At 33.7% G+C, this 18,183-nt stretch overlaps 1 long non-coding RNA gene across 1 annotated transcript; it reads right to left on the bottom strand.

Annotated features, from left to right (window-relative positions):
• Positions 1-16,861: 16,861 nt before the first annotated feature.
• Positions 16,862-17,504, bottom strand: LOC150033825 (uncharacterized). Its single transcript, XR_016532300.1, has 2 exons — positions 17,059-17,504; positions 16,862-16,962 (listed from the first exon to the last, which is right to left on the bottom strand). It is a non-coding gene; the product is annotated as an uncharacterized LOC150033825 (long non-coding RNA).
• Between the last annotated feature and the right edge of the window lie 679 nt (positions 17,505-18,183).

Raw genomic sequence — 18,183 nt, 5'->3', positions numbered from 1 at the left:
CGTGATGGTTAATCCTTGAATTCCGAAGGTGGCAGGAAAATTTAAAAGGAAGAGAAACTTCGAAAGCTTGGTTTCGGCAATCTACATGAGCAAATTTAGTGAAATCAGTATCATTTGAAAGCTGGGAGAATCTAGTTTTCAAGGTTGTCTTGCTAGAGAAAGATTGCAGGAGAAGAAGAACAGAAAGTGATGAAATTACAGAAGAGACAGAATCTCGGGTTAATCAGGGCTCGAGGTGAAGATTGGAAGCTCTAGGCGAATATTGGAAGCTCTAGACCAAACTATAAGGAATGTTTGTAGAAGGAAGTTTCTTTAAAAGAGGGCTGGATTTTGAGTTATGAATTTTTGAAGTTGTAACAAAGAAGCTGTGCATAAGCAGACAGTTGCTTGGGAAGAACAAACAAATAGCTCATATGGAGAATGAAGATCTCGCTAATGAAGGAAATCTCGCTAATTTTTTGCTGAGGATCTCGCTTATAAAGGGAATCTCGCTAATTTTGTGTTGAGGATCTCGCTCTAAAAGGAAATCTCGCTAGAAATTGGGTTGAGTATTGCTGGTAAGGTGAGTATCGCTAGGAAAAACTTGATCACGCTCATGGGGAGAATCTCGCTGATGAGGAGGATCTCGCTCATGAGGAGAATCTCGCTAGTAAAGCTATCGTTGATGATGAAAGTTTCATTAGTAAATGATCTATTTGAGGTATTTTGCTAATAATTCTAAGTAGTTTAACGGGGAGTTATGCCCTTTCAAACAAAGAAGAGCTAGGAGAGGCGTATAACCCGTTAAGAGGCCAACGAGCAGTGAGTGACTATGTGACGACTTACTGTTTTACTGATTTAGAAACTATGATTTCTTGAGGATATTTCTCATGCTAAGTGTTTAAATGAATTGCCAAGCAACATATTTGTGACACTGTTTCTCATGCTAAGTAAAGCATGTTTTCCATGGAATTGACATGATTTAGATATGTTATCTTGTCCAAATACTTTCAGTATGTTTAAGTAACTCCATTTTTATGATGAACTAGTATGATGGATGAACTAGTATGATGATTTGAGCACTAAGCCTTAGTGTTCAACTAAATGTTTATGACTAGTTATATGACAGATACTGAAGGACAATGAGAAGGTATCCTTTCAACTAAATATTTATGATTAGTTATATGACGGATACTGAAGGACAATGAGAAGGTATCCTTTCAACTAAATATTTATGACTAGTTATATGACGGATACTGAAGGACAATGAGAAGGTATCCTAAGGATACTGAAGGACAATGAGAAGGTATCCTAGTCAAGTACCTAAGGTATGACGGTACTCAGTTATAACCACGTGCACGTAGGTAATACGAGGGATTGAGCAAAAGGGTTCTCCCCGACTAAGGTTGACATTGAGGGTTAGATCTAATAGTTCACTCTCAACTAAGGATAAAGACAGTCATATTTTCTCCCAGGTTAGAAGGATAGTTTGGAATTGCTAATGCTTATGAATGTTTATCAACGCATAATGTTACTAATGTATGAGTTTTCCAAGTATGTTTTCCATATCTAACGCATGTTAATAGTTTTTACAAGCTAGTTCAACACGATTTAAGCCAACTTATTTTATAAAGTATGAAGCATGCGTTAGGGTTACAACTAAGCTTGATGTGCTATGTTTATGTACCTAAGATTGCTAAAGTACATGCATTGATATTCCTAAACACAATGAAGAGGAGTACTAAAGGTAAGAAAGGTATCTGAATAAATGTACCTAAGGTGTTGACGGTACATAGAAACCTCCACGTACACATGGGTAGTTTTGAAGGAGAGGCCAAAGTATGGGTCTCCAAGGCCATAAACTAGCAAAGAGAGGCCGAAGCATGGGTCATATGGCCGATAACAGACGTTGGGAGCTAGAGCAAGGTATGCTCGTTCTCAACTAAGGAATAATGATGTTTAATGGAGTTTAAGAGTAGTTATCAATGCTAATGTTTAGAGGAGGTTTCTTGAGATGCCCATCGATATATTCTTAAAGAGATCGACGTAGGAGTCTCTCCTAGCCATAGTTCAGTATGAAGAGATCAAAGTAGGGGTCTCAATTAAGATTCAGGTTTCAGATACAATGGTTATAAAGGTTTTATGTACACGTTTGCTAGGTATATTTTAGTTCCAGTATTATGATTTCGAGCTTTCAGTTTAAGCATGAGATTTATGTTTTATTAAGTTACTCACTGGGCTTCTAGCTCACGTTTTCAAATGTTTTCTTTCAGGTAGTGGTCAGTTCCCAAAAGACTATTTTGCTGTTGCTCTGCAACTCAAAGAAACAGATTGAAGGAAGCGTAATTAAAGACTTGTGTTAGTTAGTGCACATGTGTCTGTCTAGTGACTAGTATACTAGATGGGGCTCACTAAATTGTAATATTTATGTATGAACAATGCTGCGAAACCCTGTAATGTAAATGTGTTAAGTTTCGAGTTAATATGTTGGTATATTGATGATATGTATATATTTAGGGTTTGAGTAATAGTTAACATGTAAGTTAGGTCGTAAATGCCAGCAAGTTGGTAACTGCTGCAGTCACCATTCCATCCAGGTTAAGAGGGTAATCTGGAGTAGGGTGTGACAAGTTGGTATCAGCGCAAAAGATTTTGGGAAGAAAGGGGAAAAGTGTATATATATAAATTTGAGTCCTGAGTCCTTAGCATGTGTACTACCTAAGAAAGAGGAAGATGTCAAGACAAGTGGCAAGCAAAGTAGGCAGATAGACAACGGGAACCCTGACCCTACCTTTAGAAGTTTCGAGATTCGAGGGAATTTAAATGTTAGTAAACGGAGAGGTAAAGACCCAGTAAATCAGGAAACGACTTCTGACGGGGAGTCAAGGATTCCGCAAACAGGAACAGATCCCCAGTTAGAGGACAGAATATTTAACAAGATTGCCAAGAGGTTGGTGGAAAGCGTTGAATCCATTCTGGCGGATTCGGAAAGAAAGTACAGTATTGAGAATGACCTAATAGGAATTGATAAAGGACAAATCAGCATAGTGTAAGAAGGAAGAAGCCAAGACTTGTGGTTAGTATAGGAGATAAATCAAGGTTTTGGCATCCTATCGAGCTAGTAGCTAGTTCGGGTCAGAAACCCTTATGCACGAATTGTGGTAAGCATCATCGAGGGACATGTTATTAAGGGAAAAACGTATGTTTCCAGTACGGATAGGCAGGACATTTCAAGAAGGAATGCCTAGCTAGGTCGAGGAGTTCAAATAGAACACGACATGACTTTACAGATGATAGATAAGCCTAGTGGCTCAGGAGCCGAGGAAGGAATTTAAAAGAAGAAAAATGAAAAAGGAAGCAGGACGACCTCAGCGTCAAGGCAGGTTTTACGAAGTGTCCTACCGGGAGGCAGATGAGTCACCTAATGTTGTGAATGGTAAAGTAACTTTATGTACCAGTACATTTATGAACTAGTTACCTATGGTGTTATCTGATATGTTGCACTGTTTGTAGGAAAGATTGTAGAGAGCATGTCCCTGAGTAATTATTATTATGCTGTAAGAGGTTGTAATAGTATAAGAGTTTTACAGGCTCTGGAGTAGTTATTGATAAGTATAGTTATAAAGTGATTCCATTAGAATTCTTGGAATTGATGTCACTCTAGAGCATGGATTTTTTGAGTAAATGTTACAACCGTATGAATTGTTTTAAGAATGGATAATATTCGAGAGATTTGGTAGGCAAGAGACAGAAATTGTAGGAAGCAAAGGAATACTTTCAGAAATCCTAATATCAGCAGTGAAGGCTAGGAAGCTGCTAAGTAAAAGATGGGAAGCTTATTTAGCTCATGTGATGGTTTTATAGGACGAGAAGATGAAACTTGAGGATGTACCAGTTGTACAAGAGTTTCTAGATGTCTTCCTTGAAAAGTTATCAGATTTACAATCTGACAAGGAAGTTGAGTTTACTATCGATTTAATTCCAAATACAACACCTATTTTTCAGGTACCATTAAGCATGGTGCCAGAAGAACTTAAGGAGTTGAAAGTTCAGTTACAGGAATTAATAGATAAGGGTTACAACAGATCCAGTGTGTCACCTTGATGACATATTGGTGTATTCAAGCAGTAAGGAAGATCATGGGAATCATTTGAGGATAGTTTTGCAGACACTGCGAAAGAAGTAGTTGTATGCCACATTCAGTAAATGTGATTTCTGGTGAGACCATGTTGTATTTCTTGGTCATATGGTTCCAGCAGCAGAAGGGAATGACTCTAGATGCTTTAAATGTTTTAAGTAAATTGCTAAAGCTTATGAATGTTTAGCAATGTATGTTTACTGAAAGTTATTTATAAAAACCGTTCTCAAATAGTTACCAAGCAACGCACCTCACATTAATGTTGTATTTATGCTATGTTTTACAATGACCATGAGAATCCGTTAATAAGAATGTTTTGGGCAACTAAGTCATTGAGAAATAAGAATATGCAAGTTGAGTATGAGTGGCTTAGTACTGAAGTATACGGAGAAGGTACTGAAGCTCAGTCTTAGAAATTGAATAGCTCGATACTGAAGTACATGAAGAAGGTATCCGAGCAGCTCGATATTGAGGTACACGGAGAAGGTATCTGAGCAGTAGTACCTAAAGTACGCTGGTACTTGAATTATAATTGTACAATTAAGGGAAAAGTTGTGATTGATAGTGTCGAAACACTCCATTCTAGCCATGAATTGATGTTGAGAGATTGAGTAAAGATTCTCTCTCAACTAAGAATGCAAGTTACGATTGTAGGAAAAGAGCAAGAGGAGTTCCTTCCCAGTTAAATAGTAACGCAGTAAAGAATGATAAGGAATGAGCAAAATGGTCACTCTAGACTAATAGACTAAGGCATAGTCTAGCAAAATAAGAAAAGTGTTAAGTGATATTTGTTTTGTCAACAAGTGAAACTTGGAAGGCAAAGGCCGGCAGGATTACTCAATCCACTACCGATACCTGAGTGGAAGTTGAGAGTCATGCAGGTAAACATAGAATTTTCACTAGAAATAGAATTATAGCAGGTTTGCTCAGAGGTTAGTGGCAAACGTGAAGTCCATTCTAGTGAATTCAGAGGAAAGTGTGTAATCTAGAGGAAGTCCTAGTCAGATTAATCCTAAGAGGAGGGAAAATATGAGCAACAGTGAACTCAAAATGTACCAGGGACATTGATGTATAAAAGTAAGGAACAAAATGGTCAGCAGAAGACAAAAAGGAAAAGGTCCAGATCTACTGATGTTCCAGGTAATAGCTCGAAGTTTGAATTGTGACTGAGCTAGGGACTAGTACAGTTAAGAAAATCTTATGTATACAGTATGGTAAGCCATAGTTTGGAAATGTTATAGTAGAAAGAATGTTTTCTCCCAAGTATGGATAGGAAGGACATCCTAAGAAGAGTGCCCTATCGGTTAGATCGAGAAGTCTAGTTGACACAAATATTGATTTCACAGCTAGAAGTAATTCAAAGGTATGATAACTGGAAAAGAATGTTCTAGTGGTATTGCTGGGAAATGAAAAAGGATCACCCTAGTAATAAATGAATATTATGACTCAGTGGAGATTGGAAGAGTCACCAGAGGATGTGACAAGTGAACTATGAGGACCAAGTTATTCATACATATTAGTATTACTTAATATGAACAAAGTTAATATCAGAGTAGCGCAGCGGAAGCGTAGTAAAAAGGAGAAAAGAAGAAAGAAAAGAAGAAGGTTGTAAAGTTTACGATCAAAGAATGTTATGAAACTCTAGTTATAAGTAAGTCCGAGCAAATTTCGAGGACGAAATTTCTTTTACGGGGGAAGAATTTGTAAAACCCAAACCCTAATTACTTCAAGTAAGAGTAACTAATGTGATGTCTTCTAATGAGCTAAATGAAGTCATGTCTTAGGAAGGGTAGAAGATGGAAGTAAGAAGAAATAAGCTCTTGTGTAGCTAAGTGTAAACCCCGAATTCTAAGTTCCTAAACAAGTATGTTTATCCTAAAGAAATGATATATTAAATATTTAATAAGTGAAAATTCAAGTTATTTATAGAAGTTGTGGAGAAAGGAAAAGAAAAATATATTAAATAAGGAAACTCACTTATTAGTTTGGCACGTGGCAGTTAATCCTTGAATTCGGGAGGCGGCAGGAAAATTTAAAAGGAAGAGGAACTTCGAAAGCTTGGTTTCAGCAATCTACATAAGCAAATTTAGTGAAATCGGTGTCATTTGAAAGCTGAGAGAATCTAGTCTTCAAGGTTGTCTTGCCGGAGAAAGATTGCAGGAGAAGAAGAACAAAAAGTGATGAAATTTCAGAAGAGACAAAATCTTTAGGCCAAACTATAAGGAATGTTTGGCTGCAATTTTTAGATAAGAAAGCTAACTCAATTATAAACATGTTTGTAGAAGGAAGTTTCTTTAAAAGAAAGAACAAGCAAATAGCTCATATGGAGAATGAGGATCTCGCTAATGAAGGAAATCTCGCTAATTTGTTTGACGATGGGGCATGACTCTGATACCAATTTATTAAGGACAACAGACCTTCAGATATTTTCACGATGGTATGATATTGTTCATTTTGGCCATAACCCTCATGGCTTTGCTTTCTGTTTAACCCCAAAAGGCTCATACCATTGGAGATAGTTTTTCTCCCTTATAAACCCATGATCATCCCCTTATTTAACCGATGTGGGACTTTGATCACATCCTCACCCAAATATCCTTCTCTCGAACAAAGGACCACCTTGGTGTTGTAATTCATTCATAGTTGAAATGAATTGCATCTCCACCTATTTATCAACACTAATACTCTCTCCCACACCAATGGACATCACAACAGACTTCACATTTGAGTTAAGCATGAGTTCTCATCAACTATCACATTCTTACTAAGTATAACTCTAATTTCAGAGGGCAATCAGTCTCTATATCCCTAAACTCATCCCAAAACTCACAAATATACCCTCTTTAGCTCTCCATTCCAATGTACCCTCACTGACATGAAAGTAGATAGTACAAAAAAATTCTAATAAAGAATTAATAATCTGCACGCTCACTAGACCACACCTCATAAAGTGTTTTACAATCAATACCTGTTGTAAGGTCCATGGTTGATTATATAACATGTTGTATTTATTGCTTCTACTTAAAACCTTCTAGCCAACCCAACGTTATAGAATATGCACCTTGCTCTCTCTAACAATGTCTAATTCATAAGTTCTGAAACCCCATTTCGTTTTGGAGTGTCGTTGATAGTATGATGACAAATAATCCCCTCAGTTTTACAAAACTCATTGCACTCAGACCCACAAAACTCTAGACCATTATCAGTTTGCAACCTTTTGATCTTCTTCCCAGTTTGTTTTTCAATCAAAATATTCCACTGCTTGAAATTATTGAAGTCTTCACTTTTATGCTTCATCATAAATACCCAAGTCATTCTTAAGCAATCATCAATTATAGACATAAAGTACCTACTGCCTCCAAAAGACTTAACCCTGGAAGGTCCCCAATTTTTGACAAAATTTGCATCTTTTTTCACTCATATGACCAAATATCATGTGCCGCAACATAGTCAAATCCTACTTGTGAACGAAAGACAATGCAACAACAACATAACCTATTATTGTAGAACATGATAGAAAATACAATATTCCACGTCTTATGCTTCTTTCAATCACCTCAGAACCCTTGTAGACATACATCACTCCATAACTGGAATCCCTCTTTTTTCCGATCCAGTTCCTCCACCGATCGAGCGCTCTTGCACCGAAGATGAACGGTTAAAACTTTAACACTTAATATCGAGGACACTAAAAGATATCAAACTCTTCATCATTAATGGAACATATCTACAGCGTGTAGAAGACACCATCATGTGTTCATATCTTGTCTGTGTCGATTCCAACTATCTTCCACACAATACCGTTACCCATGCTAATATTCCCTCAGTCTATTTGTTGATAAGTTGAAAACCACTCTCGATTTGGACACATATGATAAGATTCCCTACAATTAAAAACCCACACATCATCAGAATGTGAATTTTCATTAATAAATAAGGTTTGATCTCCTTCAAAATCAAACTCAACCTCTTCAAGATTAATCACTACTTGTTCAACAGAGGTAGAAGCTTCCTTTTTGTCATTCTTTCCCTTCTTTACCTACTGCCTTTTTAACTTAGGACACTCGATTTTCCAATGACCTTTTTCTTTACAATAATGAAAAATGTTGTCTGACATAGAATCCTTGGACTTCAAAGATTTATGATTCTGGTTCGACATTTTCTTACTAGAATTTCCATGTCCCTGGCTCCTTGTACCAACTAACTCAGATGCTTGACTTTCTGTATTCAAACTAATTGCACTCTAATGGTCCTCTCTCGTAAGCAATGTGGACTTTGTATCTTCTAAAAGCATAATTTCTTTCTCTCTAATATACAAGTCAACGAAAGTCTTATATGGGGCAAAGACGGAAAAGTATCATATACAATTAACATTATTTCCTTATTTAATTAGAACAATTCAAATTCTTTCAAAACTCTTGGTCCTTGTTTACCCGTTATGAGCTAGTAGGGAGACCCAATGGACCTAAAGATTAGAAGCTCCAACAATTCAACATTAACTAATTAAACTCTTTAATTATGTTAATGAGCATTCATTAACTATCGGTCACTCCACTAAACACTCACAGTTGCACTCTTCGCACTGTAGAATACTTTTGCGTCCATGGATTTAACCATTACAAGTAAGTCTATCCTTCACGACCAGTTCATAATTTCAACTGGGTTAAATTACCATTTTACCCCTGTAATTATCTCTTAGTTCTTAAGTACCACTGATCCCTGTAATGAACAATCTGTTTATGGTTCTACTATAAACCAAGTCCTTTTTGAGCAAGTGAGAGGGAGGGTACCCAGAATCAGTACTTAAGGGAACTACTCCTCTACTTATCCTAAAGGCGGGAATGAGTGAATTCCATATTGTGTAGTTAAGTTCCCAGCTTCCTACTCGGACAAGTTTCCAAAATGGTAGGCTTATTGTGTCAGCAACACGAGTCATTCTCACCCATACAAATCAAAGGAATGCCCTCATAGACAAAAGTCCATAACTCATTCAGGAATGAGATCGAGTTACATGGTTGTCCTATAAAATAGTAATCTCTTCAATTAACCATGTTACAATCAGAGATTAAGTATTTCACAGTCTGGTCTTATACAAACTCATTGTATAGGATACTCCCACTCACATGTCTTTACATGAACGATTTGGATCAAATCGTTTGTAACACTTACAACATTAGTAACAATTACAAAGTGGGTCATATCCATAGTGTTAACAGGATAAGACACCCAACCCTGATCTATATACTATAGATTCTTTAGGTTATTACTTGAAACATGATCCATCTATATGCCCACTACATACTATTTCAAATCTTATGAAATAACCTTGGATTTTTTCCACAATAGAGAACTATAAAATAATCAATTATTATATCAAATAACTAATTAACTACGAGGCTTTGGGGCATAAATCCCAATAGAATGAGCCATCTTCTCCAAAGGTTGCCACTCTTCATCATCCACGACTGCCTTCCTTAACTTACCAGTCAGTGGCATCCATAACCCTTATTGCTTTAGCAAGGATCGCATCTTGATCTACCATAAACTGAAATTGTTCATCACAATGAATTTGTCAATTTTTACATTTATGCCAAACATCTTTAATTGTCGAACAAATGCAGAATTTTGAAAACCCTAACGATTAATCTCTGATACTAGTTGTTACTAAATTGACAATTAAGGAATACGAAAAATATAAAAAAGAGTAGAGAATTGACACACAGATTTTCATGGTTCACTTTGGGATGATATTGTCTAAATATCTCCATATATCTTTACAATGGTATGATATTGTCCACTATAGGTACAATCCCCATGGATTTACTTTTGATTTTATGCCTAAAGGCCTTATATCATTAGAGATAGTTGTTCTCCCTTATAAACCCATGATTATCCCTTATTTAATTAATGTGGGAATTTGGTCATCCCACCCAACAAAATGTATAAATCTTTGTAAAAGATTTCTTGGGGGATGTCTTATCTTTTTATATGGTTCAATTTTATGAATATTTTTTTTTTATAAAAAATGGTTCAAAATATAAGCACTCATGTGTTTTGCTATATTTTCGCAGAAGTGTTTTTATACCTTGTTTAATTTGTTATACACTAAAAGTGTTTCGATTAAAATGTCAAGTTACTATAAAAGAAGACTATTAAACACTATAGACTAGGCATCAGAGTGATTGTCAGAATTGGTCACTGGAGTTGGCCACTGTGTTGCTCACCGAAGGTGATCGACAAAGTAAGTCATCGACAAAGTAAGTCACTGACATGTTGAGTTATTTGAAATATTGGAGGTATAGAGAATTGGTTATTTTGACCATGTGTTGTAAATAGTGTTACTATAGTAAAGTGTATGGGTTAAAATAATCCTTGCCCCCATTATCTTCCCTAAACGCCGAGTGAAGTATTATAACCCACTCAACTCATTGTCGAAGATGATGATAAAAAAGGTTATTGACAATGGTTTTGCTGAAATTAGACAATGGTAGTAACTCCAGCCATGGTGGAAGTGAGGAAGAGGAGTAGTGTGAGGGTATTTCAGTAATTTTTATAATGTGAAAAATTAGAGAGATATTAACTACTAAACACTAAAAAAACATTTTTTTTCAAGGTTTTCTCTCAAACAAACTTATTTCACAAACTCATTATTCTAAAATTTACTTGAAGTAGTTTGTCAAATACTCCAACTTTTTCAAAATGTGAAATTAAAAAAGAAATAATACTTGAAAAGATGTACCAAATAAACCCTTAGTCTAATCAATTTATCTATAGGTATGAAATCTTATTAAATCTTAACAAGTATTTCATAATGATAGGGAGGAAATCTATATTAATACAAATGTGAAGTATAAAGATTTAATTCTTACTAAAGTTCACAAACTAATTTATTACAAATTTTAAAGAACTCAAAATTTGAAGGTTATGCACATAGTATTAAATTTTTAGTGACATGTCAATACTTTTTCATTTCCACGGGTTCCACATCGAGATGAAGGATGAATCAATATTTTCATCATATAATTAAAAAGATCACTAAAAAACAACAAAATATCTCTAACGTGGTTATAATATAAATAATAGACATTTTAACTTGTTTTTTAGAAAAAGTTTATTTATCAATTTAAATATTTTTTTGTATTTTTTGTATTATAATTTTTTTCTATAAATATCTATCGATAACGACATTTTCTCAATATTTTCGTCGACATTTTTCATAAGATTAGGACCTAAAAGTTTTCATCGGCATCAACATTTTAAAATTTTCACGTGACTTGTGAAAAATAGGAAGATAATATAACACACAATTGTAGATGTTAAAGAAGGATGTTGTAACACTTCGTAAAACAATACAGAGAAATATAAAGAACACAAAGTACGGATGCAACACAACAATTGGTAACCGAGTTTGGTGAAGTACCACCTATGTCTGCGGGGCGGTGTGCCCAAGAAAGATAAATCCACTAATGTAAAGTAAAATAATTAAATCGTTATACTTATCATTTAGAACAAGCAATAACAACGACACACATCAAGCTCAACTTTTTCAAATAACACTTAGGTCCCCCCTAAATGTGAGACTCCCTTTCAATACACTTTAGGACCCCCCTAAGTACGAGTACATTAGTAGATGAACACTTAGACTCCCCCTAAGTGCAAGCTTCTACTCTCAAGTAGTTTATCTTTCTTTCTTCTAATGGAGATTACTCCACTCTATAATTTTTGGTTCCACCTAAATTAGAGAATTTCTTTCTACTTGTAGTCGACTAATCAATATTCTCCATATAAGGACTGATGAAATAGGAACACACAACCTTCACTTTGAAGGACACACTTGTGATTCTCCTCAAACTCACAAGATAGTAACAATGATAATTGTTTTTCTGAATAGATTGCGCAAACGCTAACCACTACAAAGTCCATTCTTACATATGCACAACAGAACGAAAAACACAACTCTAACAAAATATTCTAAAATTGGCAGAAAAGAAAAATCATTCAAAGAGAAATATACTGCCACAATCTTCTCGACAAGGAAACAAGAGATCTATAGAATCTGCATCTTGACTAAAATATCAGATGGTCAGAAAACACATATGTTGAGACACCCTAACAAATACCCACTGCATGATCAGAACAAACTAACCTTAAACAATAATTGTCAATATCACAATTCTAACAACATGAATGAAATATAGGGAACCAATATACAATTCTTGATTATCTTAATAATTTAGAAATAAATTTTATAATTAGATATCTATAGAAAAAATTGAGTTATATCACATTTCATGGGACCATGTATGTGTTTTAGGCTCAATTTTTGCACATATAGATTGGTTTTAATCTTATAACATCATGTAGGCACTTAATACCATTTTATATTTTATGGGTTTCATTTTAGAGACATTATATGATGGTTGATTATCACGATAGACACTTTTGACACTTCTATTTTAATCAACACTTAACAACATGAATTGAATTCAACACCTATGCAACTCTCTTTGTGACACTTTTAGGATACTAAAAAATTAAACACATATTTTTATGGATAATTTAAAACTAAGATAAATGAGCATGTCTTTGTGACACTTTTAGGATACTAAGAAATTAAACACATATTTCTATGGCTAATTTAAAACTAAGATAAATGAGCATGTCTTTGTGACATTTTTAGGATACTAAGAAATCAAACACATATTTCTGTGGCTAATTTAAAATTAAGATAGATGAGTATGTCTTTGTGACACTTTTAGGATACTAAGAAATTAAATACATATTTCTATGGCTAATTTAAAACTAAGATAAATGAGCATGTCATTCTAACTCTAATAAGCATTATTCTATTTCTAGGAGTCAAAGAGAATCTTGCGTCTAGGCTTTTCTCCTATATTGCTTTTATGAAAATCGAATATTATCTAACTATTTCAATATTAGACTCAACACCGTATGCTATCCTAAGTGGATATTGTATATCAACAATAAATAACGAAATATGTAAAAGCAAATGACCCCTAAGTGTTGAGTAAAGTAAAAATGGTACAAGTGGGCATATTATTCTTTCCTTAATTAGGACATCTCCATATTTAAATCCTAAGTTAAAGTTTAGCTCATAATGCAAAATAAATAATACAGGAAAATAATAATAAATGTCTATAATCATTTTGTCACTGAAAAAATAAATATACATATATTTGTTGCTTATGCACGTGCAAATCAATAATATTTCTCTTTTACCAGTACATGTACAAAATAAAATCTTAATTGCTTTCACAAATCCCTAATAATAAGTCACAAAAGAAGAATTGGATGATAATTTTACTCTAAAACCAAGGTAATCAACAAATTACCAAAACTCATGAGGGTTAAATAACAAAACTAAAATTTTGTTAGATGCAAACAACTTTTATTGATGTATAAAAAAAAAAAGAGTAAGAACTTACTTTTAAGATGCAAAATACAAACTAAAACTTTGTAAATATACAGTCCCTCCTCTGAAGAAGAAGAACAAGAAAAAAAAAAAAAAAAAAAAAAAAAAAGTGCACACACACTTGTTCCCATTATATAGTGTTTTCCAAACATAGACATTCAATTGCTCCTTCATTATGTTCTCTCTACTATCCACCACAGATTTGATCTAAATCCAAAGCAGGACTTTTTGCAAGCAGAGAAAAATGGGCAAAGGAGTTCTAATAAGAATTCAACTACCCCATACAAGAGAATTATGAAATTCAAGCTAGGAGCGAAATTAACAAAGCGTGAAAAAAAAGCACCATATTACCTCAAGAAGTACCATACCAAAACTAACAAGCTTAAACTAATAAAGATTTCAAACAGTAAATTCAGCAGAGAAGTTATTTTTTCATTTTAGATTTCTTAGGCAACCGGATCAATCAAACTAATTAAATAAGTTTCAGTTGAAAATAGATCACGTGCAAGTGTAAATGCCAAAAATGAAATCACTCATACCAAGTTGCTGAAAAGGTATGTGCAACAGGTATGGAAAAGCTAATTCGATCATGTTGTTGATCTAGGCAAGTTCAACAGCAATGTTTGCCTGAATTAAGTCATAACAAACAAAGAGGTATGAAGTAAGGCATTCCTTTTTTCCATGCACGGAAACCATTTATGAAAAGATTAAAAATGAATTTCTTATTCCAACTTTTGAGTAACAATAGAAAATGATACATACATAACAAAGGTAGGAAGCAAGCAATCATACAATGGAACGTTTCATTATTTTTTTAAAAAAATATCAAAACATGTCATGAACATTTTCTGAAGGCACTGGGATAATCAAATGAAACAAAGATTTCACTAATTGCCATGAGATGCATTTGTTCGAATCTTGGGTCAAGGAACTTGTTCTTTGTTTCAAGAGCTTTGATCTTAAGGCAATATGTATCAACTCAATCCTTACGGTTGAAAGCGAATTGATTTGGGGGTTCTAATGATTGAGAATTAAGGATCTTATACCAAAAGGGTTTCAAATTCAAATTCATTAGAGTTTTCGTATTTGATCAAATTTCATCACATTAGATAGTAAACAATGAGAGAATATTCAAGTAGTAGTTCAATCGTTTCTGATAGTTTCTTTCTAATCTTTGGACTCATTGCTAGTAAAAGAGAGAAAATTCATATACAATATTAAGGATTCTAGTCAACATACTAAATATTCACCTTCAATGCATTTAGATGCTAGATTTATATAATGCCTAGACTTGATTTAAATACATCGACGAATAGAAATTTCATATTTGAATATTAGGAATGTTGATGTGTAAAGATTCCAAGATTTCATACAACATTAAGGAGTGAAAAATCTAGATTAATCTAGACAAATAATGCAATTGGATTCATATGGACAAATAATGCATAAACATAAACAAAAAAAAAAAAAAAAAAACTTATAAACAAGAAAAAACTCAACAATGTAATGAAAACAAAACTCCATGCAAAAATAAAATAAAAGAGCACAAAATACAACAACAACATTACAAAAAGTAACCAAAACTCCAAACAAGAATACACCAACACGGTAAACTAAACAGAAAAAATATGAACGTTAGTTATATTTCTTTAAAGTCTATTCTATAGCCAAAAGATGTCTAAGAAGTTCCACTACCATAAACCACTCAATGGAAACCATAAACAACTAAGCTATAACTACCATAACTGCAGGATAGTCATAGCAATTCAACACTGAATCTAATCCAAAACTTTAGATATTCAAAGCAACTATAAAAGACATGACTCCAACATTCAAGTTCTTAGAGATTTGTACTATATTTTTAAAGCTCACAACGATAAAAGACATGGCTCCAACATTCAACAGTAAAAAGAGTAAGAGTATTGAAGCTTTGTAGCATTAGCAACAATAGCTAAAACATATGGTTCAATAGTAATCGACAAACCATAAACAACTTATCAACCCAAGTGCAACTAATACTTATCAAAGCGAAGAAAAAAATTAATATAATTGAATACGTTGGACAAAGTACATAAACTTAAACAATAAAACTTACAAACTTACAAACTTCCAAACTTTCAAACACAAATATCTCAACAAGTTTATCAAACTCAATCAACTAAAACTAAAAAGTTGAAAGAATACTTAAGAATTGAATTGAAACTAGTTCAAATAGAAATCATAGACAACAATTAATTAAATTATGACTACCATAACTGCAGGATAGTCGTAGCTAATGAAAAATGATCTTTATGGGTAACTATTAACTAATATTAGCTTATGAAAGTGACAAATTATCCAATTCAAAGATAGTGGCTCCAATTGATCACAAAAAACAAAGCAAAAGAGATCTAGATATAATAAAATTCAATATGCCTATTCCACCATCACCATAGATCTGCATAATCAAACATTACCATTATTCTAAACATTAATATAGTCCAAATAAGAGTATTGAAATAATCAAATAACGAATTTGGTATTGATTAAAGTTTTAAATTCTACATACCTCCAAGAGAAGATGATCCAATACCAATTGCATTCTGCATTATTGTTTAATCAACCATATACATAAAAAATAAAAAAAAATAAAAAAAAATAAAAAAAATAAAAAAAACTTTGAGAGTGAGAGGAAGATAGAGAAATATAGAAAAAGATCTTCCCAACTTGAAGTATAAGGAAAGAAATCCAAACAACTAATAGATTGAAGCACATTAATTCCTTAAGTCAAATTTGAGATTTTACTTCATGATGACACAAACTAATATTTAACCAGATTAAACAAATTAGAATTTAAACAGATTGAACAGATTATTGGTCCATCTCAATATTGTAAAAATATTTCTATACAAGAGCCCATCTCTCCTAAAAAAAAATCAATCTCGCTCCCTATCTCTTTCTACTCTACTATCGCTTTTAATGAACATTATGAAAAGATTTCCATCATTCTCAGTCTCATTCCTATTTTATATAAACAAGAAATTTGATTTTCCTTTTAGAATAATTATAGCTGGAACAATATTCAACCAATGAAATATTTGCTTTTTTCGTTAGAGAGAAAAAATGCAATCATCATCTATATCATATTTGTTCATCACTACATTCAGCTATCTAGCCAAACATAACTAACTACCTAAGTATGATAGAAAAATATTTATGACCAAGAACCTGCTCCTTTACCCCCATCAATCTTGGCAGCCAATTCATCTCTACTTTCCTAAACAAAAGAAATTAGCTCATTTATCACACATATTTGGAGAAACGTACAAGACTTCAAATCAAACCACTTCAAAGCAGTTACCTTGAATAACAAAAGTTAAGCAGTGAGACACACACTATAACTAAGCCCCATAACTTTCAACAACTTTGGTACCTATATTTACAAGAATCCACGGTTATAAATTCATATAAAAAACTTTACCAATTGAACCCCCTAAAATTTAGTTTTGCAGTTTTAAGCAAACTTTACCAATGGGATGGAATCAACAGCATCAACAATGGTAGAAACCAACCAAATGTCAAAGAAGGCACCAACATCAATCTGCCCTTTTTTTCATTGCTTTTCTAGTCAACTGTAGTGTAAAGTTGGAACCAATTGAGAAAATATTCATAACTTTTGCAGTGTTTCCTTCATAACACCTCTCTAATTAAGTGTGACCCTTCTTGTTAGCCATATTCTTAGCAACATTATCCGTGAAGCTTGTGTGTAGAGGGTGAGTGCGAGTGTGTTGCAGTCAGATCCAGGGAGATCGAGTGCACTGTGGTCAGATTCGACAAGATGGAATGTGTTTCAGTCAGATCCGACGAGTTGGACGACAGATCCGGTGATATCGAGCTAAGTTGCGGTCAGATTCAATAAGATCCACCTGTGCTATAGCATATCGGTGTTTGAGAGATGGTGAAACAAAGTTAGAGAAAGAAAGAAAGAAAGAGAGGAGAAGAAGATTAAGGAGAACGAGACCTGCAGATCTAACCATGGAGAATGGCAGATGTAAACCACGATTGCGATCAATGGACAACATCGATCAACGATGATGGTGGACGGCATGTAGTTGATACGTGTGATAGTAGGAGGTTTGATGAGAGAGAGAGGGAGAGGTCTGCATGGGTTGTTGCGTGAGAGTGAGTTGAAGTGAGAGAGAAACTATGGAGATGAGGTTGCTGGCTAAAATTTGAGGAAGAAGGAAAAATGGCACCTTTACTTCCTTTCAAACTCTAAAAAATTGAGTAGGTTAGTGGATAAAAAAAATGGATCTTTAATGTCAGTTTTAAATCAACATTGAATCTGATATTATAGATATACCTACAATGTTGATTTTAAACTAACATTAAAGATCTGTTTTTTTAGACACCGATATTGTATATCCGTTTTTAGTTTCTGTAACTGACATCAAAACTCAGATTTCTTGTAGTGAAAGAAATTTGGAGGTGAAAGTAGTATTCATAGGTTTAATTTTTAAAAATAAAAATAAAAAACAAAATGGTTATCAAACGTGGACTAAATTGCACGAATTTTGAGTAAATCATTAACAAAATAACAAAAATATGCAAGGATAATGAATCCGAACATAGTCCAAGGTAGAAATTTAAATAT

Source organism: Benincasa hispida, chromosome 9 (assembly GCF_027475165.1).
Source record: "Benincasa hispida cultivar pf3 chromosome 9, pf3_genome.v1.1, whole genome shotgun sequence".
NCBI classification, from domain to species: Eukaryota; Viridiplantae; Streptophyta; class Magnoliopsida; order Cucurbitales; family Cucurbitaceae; genus Benincasa; species Benincasa hispida.
The sequence above is the reverse complement of the archived record's forward strand: the minus strand, read 5'-3'. Positions and strand labels throughout refer to the sequence as shown.